Genomic DNA, 7,548 nt, shown 5'->3' on the forward strand with positions numbered 1-7,548 from the left:
TAACTGTTTTCTTTTTTCCCAGTTGGCATCTTTATTGTTTAATAGATCATCAACTTCTCCAAATCTATCGTATTTCCATGCTGTCATGAACAGTGACAAAGCTAACCAGAGGCTACATACACCGAAGAGAGCTAAGCTTTTACAGCTCACTTCCTTTCACAGACAGAATATAAATAGATGCCCTCGGGGCTGGGGATTTAGGTCAGTGGTAGAGCGCTTACCTAGGAAGCGCAAGGCCCTGGGTTCGGTCCCCAGCTCCGAAAAAAAGAACCAAAAAAAAAAAAAAATAGATGCCCTCTACAATGCACAATGGTTTTAGTCACTAAGGAATTTAAATGGGATCTTGAATGTAGACAAATCCCGATGCAGTAAAGACGAGCTGAGATGCTGTGCACCTGCTTAGGGTTCCTGGTGCTGCATCTTGCCCACTAGCTGCACTAACACCAAATGGAGATACGGAAAACACTAGACTGACTTAGGGGCTGTGCACAGGAACCAAAGGCAGGAAAATACTAAACATTGCTGAGAGCACCCACCCCAGGAAGTACTTTACCTTCCAGGAGCTCTAGACTGGCACCGCTCCCAGTCGTCACATGGCTGACTTTATCCTCTGTGTTCCATTTGGCACAGCAAGTGGCAGTGTCTCCTCCACCTATGATAGTGATGCAACCCCTAGAAGTGGCTGTCACCACCTCATCCATGAGGGACTTGGTTCCCCTGTCAAAGGCTTTCCATTCGAATACCCCAACAGGACCATTCCAAACAATCTGCTTAGCTCAAGTCACAGCCTCAGCTATTTCTTACTGCTCTCAGTACCACAGTCCAAGCCCAGCCAGCCAGCAGGTATACCAGAGGCCACAGTAGCTTGGCCATTCTTGGCATTCTCATCAAATTTAACAGCAGTGACAAAGTCAACAGGCAAGGTAATCTTCACACAATTTTTCTCAGCTTTGGACGTGAGCTCTTTGACAATCTTGGCTCCCTCTTCATCATACGGAGATGTACCAATCTCCATGTTGTTGAGCACCTTAAGGAAGGTAAAAGCCATTCTACCACCAATGATCATCTCATTGACTTTGTCTAGCATATTATTGATCAGCTGGATCTTGTCTGCAACTTTAGCTCCTCCCAAGATAGCCAGGAAGGATCGCTCTGGACTCTTCAAAGCCTTGGTGAAGTACTTCAGCTCCTGCTTCATCAAAAATCCACCAGCCTTCTGTGGCAAAGTCACACCCACATGGAGCTGTGGGCTCTGTGTGCAGTCCCAAAAGCATCATTGACATAGACAATGTCAATTGTTTGGACAGGGAGGCTTGGAAAGCATCAATTTTAACTGACTCATCTTTAACCTTGTTCCCAGAAGCATCTTTTCCCTTCCCTTCTTCCTATATATGAAAGCAGAGGTTCTCCAGGAGGCTGACAGTCCCAGTCACTGGGTTGGCACAGGCATTCTCTACTTCTGAGCCCACACTATCCTTCAAGAACAGAACACTCTTGCCCAGCAGAGATTTGAGTTCTGCAGCAACTGGCTCTAAGGAGTACTTGTCGGGCATGGGAACACCATCAGGACGGCCCAGGTGGCTCCTGTGGCCCAGCATTCTGTACGATTTAAAAGCACACGTCTGTTGCAGTGTTATCCTCTTCCTCTCCTCCCGGCCTCTCGACCTCACGGTGTTGCCAAAATGTTGCTTTCTAACAAGCTGACTTTGAACAAGCTGGACATGAAGGGGAAGCAGGTCGTGATGAGGGTGGACTTCAATGTTCCTATGAAGAACAACCAGATAACAAATAACCAAAGGATCAAGGCTGCTGTCCCAAGATAACTATTTTCTAATGAGAGCTACGGCAAGAAAGGATGTGAATTTGAGTATGTAGGGAAGATATGGGAGAAGTTAGGGGAAGAGAAACATAATCAAAATATACTATATGAAAAAAATCTATTTCCAACTTAAGAAAAGAAAACGATTACCAAAATGTAAAGGTCAGTCTAGTCTACCTATGAATGTCAGGCCAAGATAAACTATACATCAAATGCAGTCTCAAAAATAACTAACTTAAGTAATAAAATATGTACCTAGTTTGCTGTTATTATTTGCTTGTTTATGCATTTTGCATCCCACTTACTGCCCCTTCTAGGTTACCCACAATCCTTTCCTAGTCCCTTTCTCTACATCTCCTCCGGGCAGGTAGGAGCTTCCTGAGTACTCCCACCCCCACCCCCCACCCACCTCCACACCCCCACCCACCCCCACTCCTCCCCCGCACGCCCCGCCCTCACTCTTCCTGTCTCTGCAAGGATAGGCACTTCCTTTCCCACTGAGAACAGACAATGCAGCTCAGCTAGAACATATCCATGTATAGGATACAGCTTTCAGGATAGCCTCCACTCCAGTTGTTTGAGTCCCACATGAAGACCAAGCTGAATATCTGCTACCTATCCACCAGAAGCCTAGGTCCAGCCAAGGCATATTGTTTGGTTGATGGTTAAGACTCTGAGAGCCCCAAGTGGCCTTTTTAATCTAATTTGTAGTGTGTGAAAGTCATTATTCCTGTTTTGTTTTGTTTTGTTTTGTTTCTTGTTTCATAGTACTTTGTATTTATGAGAAAATTCCTTTCTGTCATAGAACACTTAAAAGCCAATTTGTTTAAGAATATTGGGTTCTGAGGGACAGTTTGACACCCCCATTTCTGACACTCCCAGGCTCACAACTCAAGTCCACGTAGATCAAGGACCTCCACATAAAACCATACACTGAATCTAATAGAAGAGAAAGTGGGGAAGAGCACTGAACACATTGGCACAGGAGAAATTTTCCTGAAAAGAACACCAATAGCTCAGACTCTAAGATCAACAACTGACAAATGGGACCTCATAAAACTGAAAAGGCAAAGGACACTGTCAATAGGACAAATGGCAACCTACAGATTGGGAAAAGATCTTTACCAATCTTATAACAGATAGAGGGATAATATACAATATATACAAAGAAGACTAGAAGGTACACTCCAGAAAACCAAATAACTCTATTAAAAATGGGGTACAGAGCTAAACAGAGAATTCTCAAATGGCCAAGGGGCACCTGAAGAAATGTTCAACATCCTTACTCATCAGAGTAATGCAAATCAAAACAACCCTGAAATTCTACCTCACTCCAGTCAGAATGGCTAAGATCAAAAACTCAGAGGACAGCAGATGCTGGCAAGGATGTGAAGAAAGAGGAATACTCTTCCATTTTGGTGGGGTGAAGCTTTTGAAAACAATCTGATAGTTCCTCAGAAAATCGGAAATCCTCCTATCTGAAGATCCAGCCTTTACTGGACATAAACCCAAAAGATGCTCCAATATATACCAAGGATACATGCTCCACTACATTCATAACAGATTTATTTTTAATATCCAGAAGCTGAATAGAACCCAGATGTTCCTCAAGAGAGGAATGTATACAGAAAATGTGGTACATTTACACAATGGAGTACCACTCAGCTATTAAAAACAATGACCTCATGAAATCCATAAGCAAATGGATGGAACTAGAAAATATCCTGAGTGAGGTAACCCACAAAAGGACACACATGGTATGTACTTGCTGATAAGTGGATATTAGTCTAAATGCTCAGAATATCCAGGATACAATTCACAGACTGTTTGAAGCTTAACAAGAAGGAAAACCAAAGTGTAGATGCTTCAAGCCAACTTAGAAAGGGTAATGAAAGAATAAAAAATGCAGCTAAGAAGTCAGAAGTTTAAAAAAGCCGTAAATACCTCAAATTCCAGACCCTGCCCTCTATCTGTAGGTAAAAGGTCACATTTCTTGAGCCTGCTCTCCCAGGAACTAGATAAAAAGACTTGAGATAAGGCCCTTAGAGAACAATCTTGAGAAGCAGGAAGCTTCTCCCAGGAACTGATTGACCATAAAGTAAACAATCTTGAGAAACAGGAAGCTCCTCCTTGTGATTTTTCACTGGTATTCTCGACATTTTCCAATGATGCCCTCCCTACCCGCTGGTGTTGAGGTTTCTTCCTTTAAATTCCCCTTGTCTTAGTTACTGGGGGTCGAACTCCACTGCTCCTGCGTGGGATATGAGTCTCGACCCCAGTGCACTGGTACCTATCAATAAACCTCATGTTTATTACAGCAAGGACGCTCTCACATGAGTTCTTGGGGGGGGTCGCATCATCCCGAGACTTGAGTGAGGGTCTCCCCGCTCCGGGGGTCTTTCAGTAGCAAAATAATCACAAGAGATAGAGGGAGAGAGGGACATGGGAGGGAAAATGAAGCAGGAGAGGAAAGGGGGGCAAGAACAGGTATGGGGGAGACAGGGAGATGTACAGAAGGTCAGAAAATTAAGCAGAGGTGTGTAGCAATGGGAGGTGTAGAACTAGGGGTAGCCACTAGAAAGTTCCAAATACCAGGGAAGCAAGAGTTTCCCAGGACCCAACATGGATGACATGAGTACTACTTAGCAATCAAAAATGATGACTTCATGAAATTCATAGGCAAATGGATGGAACTAGAAAATATTATCCTAAGTGAGGTAACCCAACCAACAAAAACAAAAACAAACAAACAAAAAAAAAAAACCAAACGACAAAAACAACAACAACAAAAAAAACCACACACATATGCACATAAGTAGATATTAGACCAAAAGCTTGAATTACCCAAGATACAATCCACAAACCACATGAAGCTCAAAAGAAGGACAACCAGAGTGTGGGTGCTTCAGTTCTTCTTAAAAATGGAACAAAAATATTTATAGGAGGAGATATGGAGACAAAGTTTGAAGCAGAGACTGAAAGAATGGTCATTCAGAGACTGTCCCACCTGGGGACCCAGCATATATATATATATATATATATATATATATGTATATGATTTATATAATAAATATATAAAATATATAATATTATATATAGTATATATATATGATAATTATATATATGTATATATGTGTGTATATGTGTGTGATAATTATATATATACATATACATATGCATATATATATATATATATATATATATATATATATATATATATATGCGTATGTATGTATGTCTCCGGAGAGGCTCTGCCAGAGCATGGCAAATATAGAGGCAAATGCTAGCAACAAACCATTGAACTGAGTATGTTGTCTCCACTGGAGGAGTTAGAGAAATGATTGAAGGAGTTGAAGGGGTTTGCAACCCCATAAGAACAACAATACCAACCAACAAGAGTTCCCAGGGACTAAAACACTACACAAAAAGTACACATGGACAGACCCATGGCTCCAGCTGCATATGTAGCAGAGGATGACTTTGTTGGGCACCAATGGGAGGAGAAGCCCTTGGTCATGTCAAGGCTGGACCCAAAGTGTAGGGAAATGTCAGGGTGGGGAGGGGGAAAGTGGTGGGTGGCTGGGGAGGGGGTATACTTTCATAGAAGAGGGAGGGGAATGGAATAGAAGGGTTTATGGACAGGAGTAAGGAAAGGGGATAACATTTGAAATGTAAATTAAAAAATCCAATAAAAAAGGAAAGAACAAACCTCAGAATAATAGAAATAGAAGAAGAGTCCCAGTTCAAAGGTCCAGAAAATATTTTCAACAAAATCACAGACAAATTTTCCTTAGTCCAAAAAAAGAGATGCTTATGCCCATACAAGATACATACAGTACACCAAGAAGATTGGACCAGAAAAGAAAATCCACTGGGTACATAATAATCAAAGCACTAAATATACAGAACAAATAAAGAATATTAAAAGATACAAGGGAAAAAGACAAATTCTGCACCAGGAAAAAATGAAGATCACACATGCATGCACACACACAAACACAAACACACACATACACACACACACACATGCATGCACACAATCACCACCAATATAAAAAAATCCATTATTGGTCATTACCATCTCTCAACAACAATGAACTCAATTCACACACACAAAAAAAAAGACACATGCTAACATAATGAATGCAAAAAATAGGATTCCTCACTCTGGTGCATTCAAGAAACACACCTCAGCAACAAAGGAAAAATATATCAAGATGATGGTTCAAATATGAGCATCTATGCCCAAATACAAGGGCACCCACATTTGTAAAAGAAACATTACCAAAGCTTAAAGCATACATTGAACCACACATATTAATAGTGAAAGACTTCAACATCCTAAACTAACCAATAGGCAGGCCATTAATACAGAAACTAAACAGAAAATTAATGAAACTAACAAAGGTTTGAATCAAATAGACCTAACAAGTATTTACCAAGCATTTCATCTAAATAAATAAGATTTTACCCTCTTCTCAGGAACTCAGGGAACTTTCTTCAAAATTGACCATATACTCATCTAAAAAGCAAGTACCAAGAGATAGAACAAAATGGAAATAACGTCTTATATATTTCCAGACCTCCATTAAAACCTGACTGCAACAACCACAGAAACAACAGAAAGCCTACAAACTCATGGAAACTGCACATCTTTATACTCAATGACAATTGGATCAGGGAATAAATAAAAACGGAATTTAAAGACTTTCAAGAATTCAATGAAAATGAATGAACAACTTACCCAAACTTATGGGACACAATGAATACAGTGCTAAAAGGAAAGTTTATAGCATTAAGTGATTTAATAAATAACATGGAGAGATCTCATACCAGCAACTTACCAACACACTGGAAAGCTCTAGAACTAAAAGAAGCAAATACTGCCAAAAGGATTAGAGTGTAGGAAATAATTAAACTCTGGTCTGAAATGAACAAATTAGGAACAAAAGCAACAATATAAAAATCAATGAAATCAAGAGTTGGTTCTTTGAGGAAATCAAGAAGATGGAAAAATCCTTAACTAAGCTAACTAAAAGGAAAAGAGACAATACCCAAATTACCAAAATCGGAAGTTAAAAGGGAGCTGTAACAATAGACACTTAGGAAATCCAAAAAAAAAAAAAAAAAAAAATCACTTGGTCCTACTTCAAAACCTGTATGCCACAAAATTTGAAAATCTTAAGGAAATGGGGAATTTTCTAGATAAATACCACTTACCAAAGTTAAATCAAGATCAGCCAAACAACTTCAATAGGCCTATAACCCCTGAGGAAATAGAAGCAATCATTTAAAGTCTCCCAACCAAAAACTGCCCAGGTTATAGTGCATAATTTTACCAGATCTTTAAAGAAGAACTAGTACAAATAATCTTCAAATGATTCCACAAAATATGAGCAGACTCCCTGAAAATTAAGTCCCTTACAAAAATTCAACAAAGAAAATTTCAGACCAAATTTCCTGAGGAGGGTTGGGGATTTAGCTCAGTTGTAGAGTGCTTGCCTAGCAAGCACAAGGCCCTGGGTTCAGTCCCCAGCTCTGGAAAAAACAAAAACAAAAACAAAAAACAAACAAAAAAAAAAGAACAAATTTCCTGAGGAACATTGTTGCAAAAATAAGCATTAAATTATTCACAATGTAAAAATCCAAGGACATATCAAAACATCATCCACCTTGGCAAATAGGCTTCAAAGATGTAGGGATGATTCAATATATGAAAAGTCATCAAT

General features: G+C 39.9%; 1 pseudogene; it reads right to left on the reverse strand.

Moving 5' to 3' along the window:
- Nucleotides 1-269: 269 nt before the first annotated feature.
- Nucleotides 270-1,578, reverse strand: Pgk1-ps7 (phosphoglycerate kinase 1, pseudogene 7; annotated as a pseudogene).
- Nucleotides 1,579-7,548: the final 5,970 nt, after the last annotated feature.

This window comes from Rattus norvegicus, chromosome 1, assembly GCF_036323735.1.
Source record: "Rattus norvegicus strain BN/NHsdMcwi chromosome 1, GRCr8, whole genome shotgun sequence".
NCBI lineage: Eukaryota > Metazoa > Chordata > Mammalia > Rodentia > Muridae > Rattus > Rattus norvegicus.